Below are 12953 nucleotides of genomic sequence, written 5' to 3' on the forward strand. Positions count from 1 at the left end.
ACGAAGTATTTGCATATTTGCGTCTTGTGCGTTTTTAAACCACATCAAAGGTTTATGATCTGTGACTAAAATGAATTTTCTTCCGTATAAGTATGGTCGAAAATGTTTAACGCAATATATAATAGCTAGTGCTTCTTTTTCGTATGTATCGTATTTTAATTCGTTATCTGTTAAGGTTCGTGAGGCATATGCTATCGGTAGATCTTTATTTACTTCTCCTTGTGATAATATTCCTCCAACGGCTATTCCTGATGCATCGGTCGTTAGAATAAATGGTTTAGACAAATCTGGATATTGTAGTACTGGTTCTTCGCATAGTTTTTGTTTTAAAATTTCGAAAGATTCTTCTTGCACGGAGGTCCACTCAAACCGGGTGTCGTTTTTTAATAAATTCGTTAATGGTTTGGCAAATTTGGAAAAATTTAGTATAAAGCGTCTGTAATATTCTGCAAGTCCTAAAAATTGTTTAATATTTTTAGGTGTTTTAGGTCTTGGAAATCGTTATACTGCTTCTAATTTTTTCGAATCTGGTTTTACTCCGTCTTTACTGATTACGTGTCCCAGATAAGTTACTTCTGTTTTTAAAAATTCACATTTGTCTGGTTGAAGTCTTAAGTTAGCTTCTCGGAGACGTTCCATTAAAGCGTTGTATTTTCTTTCGTGTTCTTCTAACGAGGTTGCATAGATAACGATATCGTCCATATAAACAAATAGTTCCTTGTCTTGTAATCCAGTTAACACTAAGTCCATTAGGCGTTGGAAAGTAGCCGGAGCATTTTTTAGACCGAACGGCATTCGGTCAAATTCGTAGTGTCCAAAAGGAGTAGTAAAAGCTGTTTTATGACTGTCTTCGCGGTTCATTTTTATTTGATGAAATCCAGATGCTAAATCGCATACCGAAAAATATCTAGCTCCTCCTAATTGATCTAATATGTCGACGATATTCAGTAAAGGATATGCATCTCCGATGTTTTTATCATTTAAAGCGCGGAAATCTAATACCATTCTCTATCGTTTGTTTCCTTTGGAATCTTCTTTCTTCGGCACGATCCATATAGGCGTGTTATATGGCGATTGTGAGTGTTTTACGATTCCTCCTTGTAACAGTTCTTCTACCTGCTTGTTTATTTCTTCTTTATGAATTTGCGGAAATCGATACTGACAAGTGTTTATTGGTTGGTCATCTGTAATAGGTATTCGATGTTGTAAAACGTGAGTTGCGGTTAATTTTTCTCCAGGAATATGAAATCGATTTTGACTGTCCGTTATTAATTTTATAATGCTTTTTCTCTCTGCTTCATTTAAATGTTCTAAACACAGTGATTCTATGATTTCGACGAATCGATTCTTTCCCTTTTCTTCGGAAATTGTTAGACAACTATGCAAATTATATTTTTCAACTTCTTGTTTTGTTTTATATCTTGTTTTGCGTTTTCGCATGAATTTCTCTAAGATTTCTTGAGATTTATTTGACAAGAATGTAGTGATTTTTGAAGACGATTTATTTTTATTTTTCATATTTCGTAAATTTGAATTTTTAATATTTAATTTATATTTTTGAGCCTCTTCAAGGAGGTCTTTTATAGTAACATGAGAGATTGTTAATTCATTTTCACTTTCTTCCTTAAATAATCCAATCTTAGGAAATTTGAGATCCAGGGAGGATATAGGACTTCTCCCCTTTTTGGAATGAGGTTGTGTCGAAATACGTAGTGAGGTTTGGTAATTTTCCTCCTCGCAATCGACGGAGCTAGGATTTTCTGACAAGGTTTGGAAATTTCCCTCCGAAATCCTAGAGTTATTCCCTTCTTGAGAGGATTGATAATTTCTCTCTTCGAGGGTTTTTAAATTAATTAAATTTTTAGGAGAGGGTTGGTAACTTCCCCCTCCAGGAATGGTTGGATTCATTGGATTTTCAGGAGAGGTTTGGTAATTTCCCTCTCCAAGGATTTTTGAATTGTTTATTTTTTTATTTTTCCTCTCAATTTTAATTTTTATCTCGTCTTCGTTTTTAATTTTATTCTTATTTTTATTTTCTTCTTTGTTTAAAGTTGTTTCTTCGTCTTCATAATTAATTTCTTCGATAATAATTTTTTCTTCATCCACATTTTCACCTTCATTTTCAATATCCATATTATTTTCATAATCGTATTCATTATGTATAAATGTTCCGTTAGTGGTTTCTTCTTTTTCCTTATTCAGAGCCTCGGTCTTTGAATCATGGTCATCTAATAATTCGCTCAATGGTTTTAAGCGCAAGGTCGGGACATGTACTTCTGCCTCTTCATCTAAAGTACTGATAACATTTAAATACGCTTTTCCAGAAACATTTTCTATGATGGTATCTCCCAAATAAATTCCATGTGCTATTTTTAATCTTGGTATGTAGCCTATTTGTATTTCTGGATTTTTTATTCTTACATAAAATAATGATTCGGATCGCGGAGCTACGATAATGGCTTCAGGCGATAAGAAAGGTATGTTGATTCCGGAGACATCCAAGTGCCCTTGTGCGTAATCTATTTTCGATGAAGTTTGTTTAAAGAAATCGTTTCCTAATATGCCGGATTGTGAAATTGGAAAATCGTTAGATACAATATGGAATATAACCGGTGTTTCAAAAAGAGTTAATGTAATTTCACCTAAGGTGTACACAGGATAATTATTTATACCGTTCAACTTAAGGATATTAGTGTAATTAATGTTTATTTTTTCGAGAACGAGATTTTCTTTAATTATATTAGGTCCAGATCCCGTGTCTAGCATAAAAGTTATACTAGTAGTTAAATTATCGATGTTGATTTGAACGGTAGGCACGCGACTATGTTTGTCGAGGTTTACAGTCACGGGCCTTATGGTAGTTCTGTCCTTGTCTACTTGGCTACCTGAGTTTTGGACGGGTGCGGCTCTCGTTCGGACCCCTGCTGTGCGCCCGACATCGAGGGGCCGTTGTAGTTTCTCTGATTATTTTCTTTTTTCCGAAAGTTACTGGCATGGCGTAATTGACAATTTTCGAGAAGATGACCTTGCTCCTTACAATAGCGGCAGAATAAGGAATTCCTGGATCCCGTTTGTTGGTTTAGTTTTGATCGACAATCTTTAGCAATGTGTCTAAAGTTGTTGCAAATTTAACAAGTTATGCGAATTTTGTTTTCCGTATAACGTTGTTCGTTCTGTTTCTTCCAGCAATTATTTGCAGAATGGCCGGGTCTTTCGCACCATTGACAAATTACCGAAATTTTATTGTTATTAGTATTATTCTGTCTGCAAGATTTTGCATCATGACCGGATTTTAAGCATAATTGACAAGTTATTATTCTTCCTTGAACTACGTTTACCGGGCGGCGAAGTTGTGGATCGCGAAAGCGGCATTTCTCTGCTCCATGCGCACGTTTTTTACAGATTTAACATATTAATATTGCGGTTCCTAAATCAATCTGGTTATTAACTTGCTGAGAGGTTTGTAAATATTTTCTACAGTTACTACCTACATGCCCTTTCTTATAACAGATTTGACAAGTTTCCCTTAGGCTGTTAGTTTTTTGTCTACCTGCTATTCCCTGTCGTAAATCTGTCATTGCTCGGAGTTCTCTCTCTATCTTTATAGCGTCGGCTGCGGTTGCTTGTACATCTGGTAAATTTCTTGAAACTCGTTGCTCGATTTCTGGTATTAGCCCTCTAATAAAACATTTGCACATGTCTTTTTCTAATAATGCTTTAATACTTTTGTCAGATAACACGTTTCCAGAACTTCTATATGCTTCTAAAATTTGTTTCCCAAGAATTTTTATCCTATTTGCATAATTAATTACATCTTCATCACTCTTTTGATATATGCAACCTAATTCTCCTTGTAATTGATAAACGTTTTTTACAGGTCCATAAATTTGTTTCAAATATTTAGTTAAATGAGAAACGCTATCAAAATCTTGATCTTGTATAGTGCGGCGAGCTTCACCTATTATCCTAGTTCTTATTATTTTAGTAAACTGTGATTCAGCCTCATTAGGCAACATGGATTTCGCTTCTTCACATCCTTCAATAAAATAATTTAGTGGAATGTTTTGACTGTCAAAATAAGGGACGGCTTCGACCGCGTATTTCAAAGTAGCGAAAGGATTATTTTGAGTCATGTTGCCGCTGGTACCGCTCTGGTCTTTCTTTTTTTCGGATTTATTAAATGCAGGTATAATAGTCTTATCGCAGGAATCGGCAAAATGAGATTCGGCCGCTAACTCGCTAAACTTTTTTTCGAAATCCTTTTCAATTACAGTTTCATCTAATGAAAAATTAATGTTTTTAATGGTTTTGTTAGGAGTGGAAGTGTGATGTGTTTCTGATTTGTTAGATTTTGTTCGATTGTATGTTTCCTGAGCAAGCTGAAAATTTCGTTCTACTTCGTCTTTATTAGCTGTACCTCTTGTCCCTTTACTCATTCCAGTTTAAAAGATGGCATATTACAATCCCGGACGAGCCCCTAAAATTTAAAGAACAGTATGTTACGTCCAGACTCGAGGAAGGATGAGTCAACGGAAGGGCGCAACAACTATCTTTTATTTTCCAGAAGTTTAAACGTATCGTGGCGTTCGGAATCGGGTCGAACGAACTGACAGGTCCGCAAAGCAGGTAAACGACCGTTCGGATCGCTATTACGCTGTTTATTCAGACGTTCGCTCGGTGGTCCTTTTTCGGTCAGGGAATTTAATCCCTTTTACGCGGGATGGGACCTAGTGCGATCTTCGTACTGGGAACGAGAGAGGGGTTAAGAATTGTTTAATTAATTAAATAAAATATTATTTTATTCATTATAAAAATAAAGGTTCGAATACATGATATATAATATATATGTAGAAAGTGATTACATTTATCGTGTGAGTGTGAGTGGTTGAGTGTGGTTGAGCTCATCGCTCCGCGGGTGTTACAATGGTACGGAGGGCATCAGTCAGAATGACGAGAGAAAGTCTCTACCGTTAAATTTTAGTTCTGACTGGTTAATACAATGTAAAGATTTAATAATAAATAAATAAAAATAAAAACATATGTGTGTATGCGTGAGAGTGAGTAAGAGGATGCAGTATGAAGGAGGGAGAGAGAGAGAAGGGGGGTTTTTTGGTTTTAGTTAATCCTGGTAACACGAGTCGGCTTCCAGGTCGGGCAATTCGTTGCAAAACTTTTCTATAGCTTGTTCGAATTCCGACTCTAAAAGGTGCGGGGAAGTAGGGGGTGAATTGTTTAGGAGGACAGTAGATAGAGAGGAGAAGGAACGAGGGGAAAGCGGACGTTCAATGACTTCGGGGAAGTAAATTGGGGAGTAGCTGGGGGAGGGGTAGTTAGGTGAGAAGGGAAGAGTAGGTCTAACGGATACTGTTGGAGAATTATTAATATTAGTAGCGCAGAATCTGCATTTTATCGGCGTACGAGTCCTTCGACTCCTGCGAATGACCGTTTGGCTTGGAATGCCGGATCTGGTTTTCACTATGAAAACCAGCGTTAATATAGTATAATGTAATGCGTTATGTCTCGCGAGGGTTAATAGCGCAAATTGAATTGGATGAATGTGACTTACTTTTTATTCCGTAGGTGAAGGTGCGGATTTTCTTAATGTGCTGAGTTGCTGGATTCCAGATTAATCAGGCGATGAGTGCACTGGTATAATTTTTCTAGTTGTTTTCGCGGTGTCACGGCACTTAATAAGACTTATGTAAACTGGAGGGTACGCACGCACGCAATTAAGTGAGTAAGTGAGTAGTAAGTAAGTGGGTGAGTAGCCCTTTGGGTCCTCTTTTTATATCTCTTTTTTTTAGGGGTGTATTCTAATTTCTAAAAGTGGGAATCTTTAAAGCATTAAAAAATATACGTAAAAAATGTGTACTGTATAAATTTTGAATTTTCTGTTTCTTATCTGTTTAGATTCTTATCATGACGAACGAAGAAGCTTCATCACGACGATCGGAAAATCCGGTAATCCAGCTCTAAATATACATAAAAAATTAAAATTAAATTTTTTAAATTAAATATTAGATATAATTAGATTAATTAGATATTAATATTATGATTTTATAGATATATAAGAATTTTATATATATATATATATTTACAAATGTTTAATTGTATATATAATTTAAGTGTATAATTTTTGTATATATATAATTAGAATTTATAAGTAGAAAGCGCGTAATAATATATAAAAAAAGTTATTAATAAAAATAATATTGCATTCAATTTTTCATTTTTTACATAAAAATCGTATTAAACTATCATCGATACCCTTTAAATCCATTTAAATACTCTAATTTATATGAATGGCCAAAAGCTGCAGATTCTGCTCTGTTTCTGCCATCAATCTGCCGTCAGAGCGCGCGCGCAGATCCTGATCGGTTTCTGCCGCCAATCTGTCGTTAAGTCATGTTAACAGATCCTGCTCGGTTTCTGCTGTCAAATTCTGTGAGCAGGCTCTGCTTGGTTTTTGGAACCAATCTGTTGATTTAATCTGTAATAACAACTTTTGTACCAAATTTGTAGCCTTTTTGCTGACAACAGTTGATAGCAGGCACTTGGCATAATCTGCTTTTGACAGACTTGGCTATCTGGGTACGCAATCATAATATATACATAAATAATAATAAATAATAATTTTATATACAGTGGAATCTTTGCTAGAAATAATATATTTTTGTGTCTACACAAAATAATCATATCAGAGAAACTATTGTGCAATTACAGTATAAGGTAATCTTTTTAAATATTGTGTTTCCTTACTGTTCATTCAACCTAGAAGAAGATTGAATTGTGATAACGACATTTATACTGGTAAGATTGCTGTATGAACGAGATCTTAATGTCAAGTTACCTACTAATGTTTTATCATATTTATTTTAATTTTAAGCAGGTGAAAGTTATTGATCGGTATTAATTTGCAAATCAGAAATCTAGCTTGCATCAAATGTCAGGAGAGGATCCATTTACAAAGCACGAGAATCTTTTAAGCGAGAGTTAAATATTATAGTCTCCGCTAATTGAATCTTGTGATCTGGAATGATCAATGCCTATTCATTAACTTGCACTGTCTTTTGAAGCAATAATGGTATTGTATTGTTGACGTGTTAGAAGATTAAATAAACATTTGTATTGTTATTCAGTTAGTGAATATATCAGTGAAGACAGTGCTTTAATATGTCATATCTAAATGTAGCATATTGTATATTATCTGTTCTACAATAAAAAATGTAATATATTGTTGTTAAGAGATTTATCAACTTTACAGTTATGTTGGAATACATTAATAAGCAATTTTTCAAAGAAGTAATTCTGTATTAATATAATAATTATATTTGTAATAATTATACTTGAAAGTTTACATTTATGTACCGTCTCGCATAATGTATATACATATATTGGAAAATGGTATTAGAGTAGCTATATTTATAAATTTGTATATTTGTTTTTTTATGTTGTATGGTATGCTGTCCGTAAACAATTAATAATTATGTTATATTTTTTTGCACTTAAAATCTCATGTATGTCACAGCATTGTAAGATTTTACGTGCGAAAGAAAACAATATAATTATTGATTAATTACGATCAATATACCATACGAAAAACATATATACAAATATGTAAATATATCTATTCTAATACCATATTCCAATGTGTATATATTATACATTACTAATATATGTATATACAAGATGCTAGAAATGCTTCGAAACATTTAATTAACCAATCAGGACAAAGGAGTAAAGATTTCTTTATTCTGATTGGTTAATGCAATGCTTCGAAGCATTTCTAGCGTTTTCCCGACCGCAGCCGTAGACGATAGATGAATAAAGGCATTTTCCGTTTTACGTATGATGTGTATAATGCATTATTTATCCTTGTTCATCGAACGTTAAACAAGAATAAATAGCCGCAGTGAGGAGAATACTCAATTGTGATTAGTCCATTTCTTAAGGCTTAAAGCTTAAAATGTTATTGTAGACACCGCTTCGACAGAGGCTACGTTCAGAGAGAGCTTTTAGCGCTATGAGCGTGCTCTGTCTTGTTATTTATTGAAAGTTAAACAAGAACAGAGCATGCTCATAGCGTTAAAAGCGTGCTCCCCGAACGCAGCCAGAGAAAGTGCTCAGTTATCGTCTTGTCAATACTCGACGTTGATTTGTTGATTCTAAAACGGGGAGCACACACTTTTGCATAAGCGCATAATCACAAGCATAAGGAAATTGTTTGGTCCATTTCCTTATGCATAAGGAAATTGACCAATCAAATTCCATATGCTTATGATTATGCGCTTATGCAAAAGTGTGTGCTCCTCGCTTAAAAGTAAAAGCCAATTACATTCACTTGCTACTGAGCAGTTTTCTCTGATCGCGCCCAATGATGTATTAATGTGCGAATTCATGGGAGGCTCGTTTCAGCATTGCATGTGGTCACGTGACTTCGACTCGATACTAGCGTCAAGAAAAAAAGCTGGATTTCCTCAGCTTTAGCGTCAAGCCATGCTGTTGGTCATATGAATGAGATTTTTTTTTCTGGATCGTGCTTCCAAAATAATGACAGGAAAAATTGCGTGGTAAAATCCATGATTGTATCGTTCTATGAATATTGGATTTACCCAATAACATTTTCTACGATAATTTTTTCTTTCCTGCTTTTGTAATTCATCATTTATTAGAACTGCTGCTAAAAGTTTCTTACATTGCCGATTTCGTTCTGGTAATTTTTTCGTGCACTCGCTTAACCACATTTAATATTTATTTCTGAATGACATACGATTACACATATGGTACTGACGCTATAAACTCGATGTTAAATCCTTTTCATACGTTTTTCACGATGTAGCATCAACTTTAATCATGTGATCTATTTTGACGTTAAAAATGAGCGTCGAGCGTCAACGTGAAAAGGCACCTTTATGGGCGCGTTCCACTTAACGACCGCAACGCTCACGAGCATCATCTGTCTTTGTTTAACTTTCGGTGAACAACAAAGATGAAATGATACCGTGAGCGTTGCGGTCGTTATCCATACAGCACAGAACATTGTAACAACATTGCAGTAATATTGTAGCAACATTGCGGCAATGTTGCAAATGTTGCTCCAATATTCTGTACTGTATTGGTAAATGGAACGGGACCTATGCGCATCATTCGTGAATCGGAAAGCACTCTTTAGGAGCGTTCCACTTAACAACCGCAACACTCGCGAGCATTATCTGTCCATGTTTCCTATCGGTGCGTTCAACATTCTTATGGCGTTTTCGAATGTAGCAGGTTTAATCGCTCTAAAAGCGATTAATGACGTCATTGCATCGTCTCTGCCAATAAAAGACTTGAATTCATAGTAAAATATTATGATTAGCTGATCCGGGTTGGATTAACTCGTTTATTCGAAAATGCTATTATTATGTTGTGAGAATGCTTGACTGTGATTGGTCGATTTATTTCGGCTTTATGATTACGACTAAAACTTTCATGTACGATGGTCTTTATACTGACGATAATTATATTATACGAAATTTTAATGTTGGTCATACTGCAAGTTAACGGTTAAACTAATTGAAATTTTGTTGACCGTTTGATCGAGTACGGACGTGTTCACGTAACGCGTGTGTCCTTTGGATCTTATTTTTGAATTCTATTTTCCTCTTCTAAAGAGGAATTCTTTCTGTAGCATCCTATCAGTAACTCGTATCTAAACAAAATTTTTGATACTAACCCACAACTTGATCTCTACAACATTAGCACTATTTATATTCATCGACTTGGCCGTACTTATTTCTCTATATACATATTAACGCTACAATTTCTTGATTAATACTATGTTTTTAATAATTACAGTAGGTGAGTAAGATCGGTTTCAGCTCACTTTTTCAATGAGTGCGACAGAGAAGAACCATTGGCATTGGAGAGAAAGAGACAGAGATATGTGTCAGAACAGGTTGTAAGCAACCGCGGGGGAAAGTTCGGGCCGGGGGGGTATGTAGGGCGAGGGGGGAAGCACGGCCGGGGGGAAAGCGGGTACGAGTCGCCGAGAGTGCTCGAGAGATGGCGCTCGGCTCGATCGGGGGCCACGCTTACTTCCTCGTCCTACATACCTCTCCTGTTCCCCCGACCCGAACTTCCCACCGCGGTTGCCAACAACCTGTTCTGACACATATCTCTGTCTCTTTCTCTCCAATGGTACTTCTCTCTCGCACTCATTGGAAAGTGGACTGAAACCAACCTTACTAGGTATTCGACAAAATCGCGACCTTGGCGCGACTCGTTCTTTAGGAAGGGGCGACGGCGATCCCTCGCGCCGCTTCTAGCGCGCGATCCGCGAGCGGACGCCGGGTATCCGGCGTCGAGGGAGACAGAGGATCGTCGGAGGGCGATCGAACGGAGAGAGCAACGGTTTAGCGGTGATACAAGCGCTCTTATCGCTCGAACTAGATAGCGAATTATTAAAAGGTTGTGGAATAAAGAGAGATCGCTATTTTCACGCGAAAGGAGAAGTGTTTTTATTGATTTCTTTTACAATATTCGTATTAATTAATAATACAATATGTGATATATAATAATACAAATACGTCGATAAGCATATCACGATTCTCCGAAGAGCAGAACCTGCAGTTCGCAATCTATTAGATCGTTGCAGTCGAAGTTCTTGTTGTTGCGTATCATTGTGGAAATAAGCGTCGAATCGTGAGCGCTTGCCGCGATATCGAGAAAACGAGTTAGCTTGTTATCCACATGTGCGGTTAAACCGTTTAAAGATGCAACGATGCGGTTAACACACAGTTCCAGATTTAATATATTTATGACGGTACTCTTCGATATAGCCAGACGAACTTTGGGCGTTTCGAGACGGAATATTTGAAGATTGTTGAGTTTGCCGAATCGCAGCGTTAACTGATCGATGTATATCGGTGCCGGAGGGCGCGTCTCATCGCGCTCGTCGGAGCGAAAGTATGACATAATGGTGGATCGTTGATCGAGCAGTTCTTTCCACATATTCGGCGTTAACGAAATCTCTTTGCCGTGGCAATCTCCAATGACGATTTCCACGAAAGAAGATCGACTAACGTTAACGCTGATCTCGAGATGCTTATACGCGGTTTTGGTCAATGGGTAGCGTCTTCCTAAGATTCTAAGCGGTTGCACAATTGAGACATCCGCGTCGCATCACGACGTTCGGTCGCGATTTTGTCTGAAAATAAATGCGAGTTATGAGAGAAACGATGCTAGTAAGTTATGAATTATTAATTAGAATAAAGTTTAATAGTTTTACCTATCATCTTGTTTGGCTTTTTTAGCGTATCCCGCGCTATCTTCGCGGTCTCGTTCGGTTAGTCTCGATCGATCGTCGAACGAGTGCTGCTACGATAGACTCCCCATTGTCGCGTACATTATCGCTCGTTTTTTTCTTGTTCGTAGGCTTCGACGTTCTCAACAATGAAGCGCTTAACAGATGGATGGTCTTTATATACTCGCGTAGAAATCGCTTCTTTTCCTTTCGCGCGTTCTGTTTTATATTCTATTTTTTAATAATGACGGCGGGGTCGCTCTAGTCGTCCTCCTCGTCCATTCTCTCTTTCTCGGTCGCGTCGCTGAGACGATAGAGGCGACTGAGGAGATCGCGCAATTGTCTTAGCAATCCGTCCGTAGGACACTCGATACCAAGCGCGTGTAAATTGAAAGGACCCGCCGAAGTCACGATATTCGTGAACTCGTTAAAGGCGTAGAACTGATGTGTGGCGAAAAAATATAGATTGCCATCGATGTATCGAAATGCTGACGTTATCGAGGATGGTATTCCAGGAAATATATCTTTTAACGGAGCGTGTCTAATGACTATTATACGACACTCGTCGATTTCTGCTACTTTGTCGTCGTCGTAGATCGCATAGGTTCGTCCCGTGTGCGTGTTTATTGCGGCATTAATCTTAACGTTTCGAGGAAATCCGATATCAAGGAGATATCTCGGCCAACCCGATTTTAGCTTAAGGCTGGAATATTCCGCGAGATAGATTGAATTGTCCGCGAATAGTGCGAGATCGCCCGAAGGTCTTCGATACGCGGCGGATAGGCGCGTGAAATTCACCGGGAGAAACATTGCGTAATCCGTAGCGTCATGGGTCTACCGTAGCGTCTTTCGATTACGTCGACCGACCATACATTGCGACGATTAGCTATATACAATCAATGATTCATTATTAGCGCGGCATCCACGCGCCTCAAAGCGCAAAGATCCGCGCGCGCAGGGTCTGTCGGCGCGACACTCGTTGTCGCGGGCGCCGCGGTAGTCTCGGGATTCACCGTCGGATAATTTCCATCATTATGAGATCCGTACAGATTCTATATAGCGAGAATGTCTTCTATGCTCAGTTTAACCGGAAATTGATTCTCGATGTCGGGTATATATGGAAACATTATTGAGTCGTTGCGCATGCTATGTTGTAGACCCAATGCATGGCCGATCTCATGCGTTAGCGTTTGCAGTAGATGATACGTATCGGGAGGATTCTTATTTAGATACACATGTTATGGTTCTGAATTGTCGATGTGCACCTCCGACGCGAAATCGGCTATTCCTGAGGGAAAGAACGCGTGAGCTAGGGTTCCCCCAGGACCGTCGAAGGTCGACGGGCCAATGCCAACGTTTCGACGATTCGCGTAAGTGTGCGCGCCTGTTCGATACGATATCAGTATATCGGGTCGCAGCGGGTCGCGCGCGAAGGTTAATGACGAATTCGTAGCCCATAACGCGAACGCCGCTTCAGCCATTCGCGAGAGTTCCTCGCTAACCACCTGAAAGTTCCACGTGAGATGTGTTTTCGGCCATTTTCGCGCGATCGGGCTATACGCGCGATCGGGAATGTCCGCGAGACCGCATCGCGATTTGCGCATAAGGCTAAGCGTAATAGCGTTTAACGTGCCGTTTCTTGATAATTGATAATATTCTTGAAATAACG

The 12953-nt window shown here is 38.0% G+C and overlaps 1 pseudogene; it reads right to left on the reverse strand.

The window, feature by feature from the left end:
* Positions 1 to 2873: 2873 nt before the first annotated feature.
* LOC138936519 (uncharacterized) lies at positions 2874 to 4436 on the reverse strand (annotated as a pseudogene).
* Between the last annotated feature and the right edge of the window lie 8517 nt (positions 4437 to 12953).

This window comes from Polyergus mexicanus, unplaced genomic scaffold, assembly GCF_030449975.1.
Source record: "Polyergus mexicanus isolate NDT 795.1 unplaced genomic scaffold, iyPolMexi1.0 SCAF_9, whole genome shotgun sequence".
Classification (NCBI taxonomy): domain Eukaryota; kingdom Metazoa; phylum Arthropoda; class Insecta; order Hymenoptera; family Formicidae; genus Polyergus; species Polyergus mexicanus.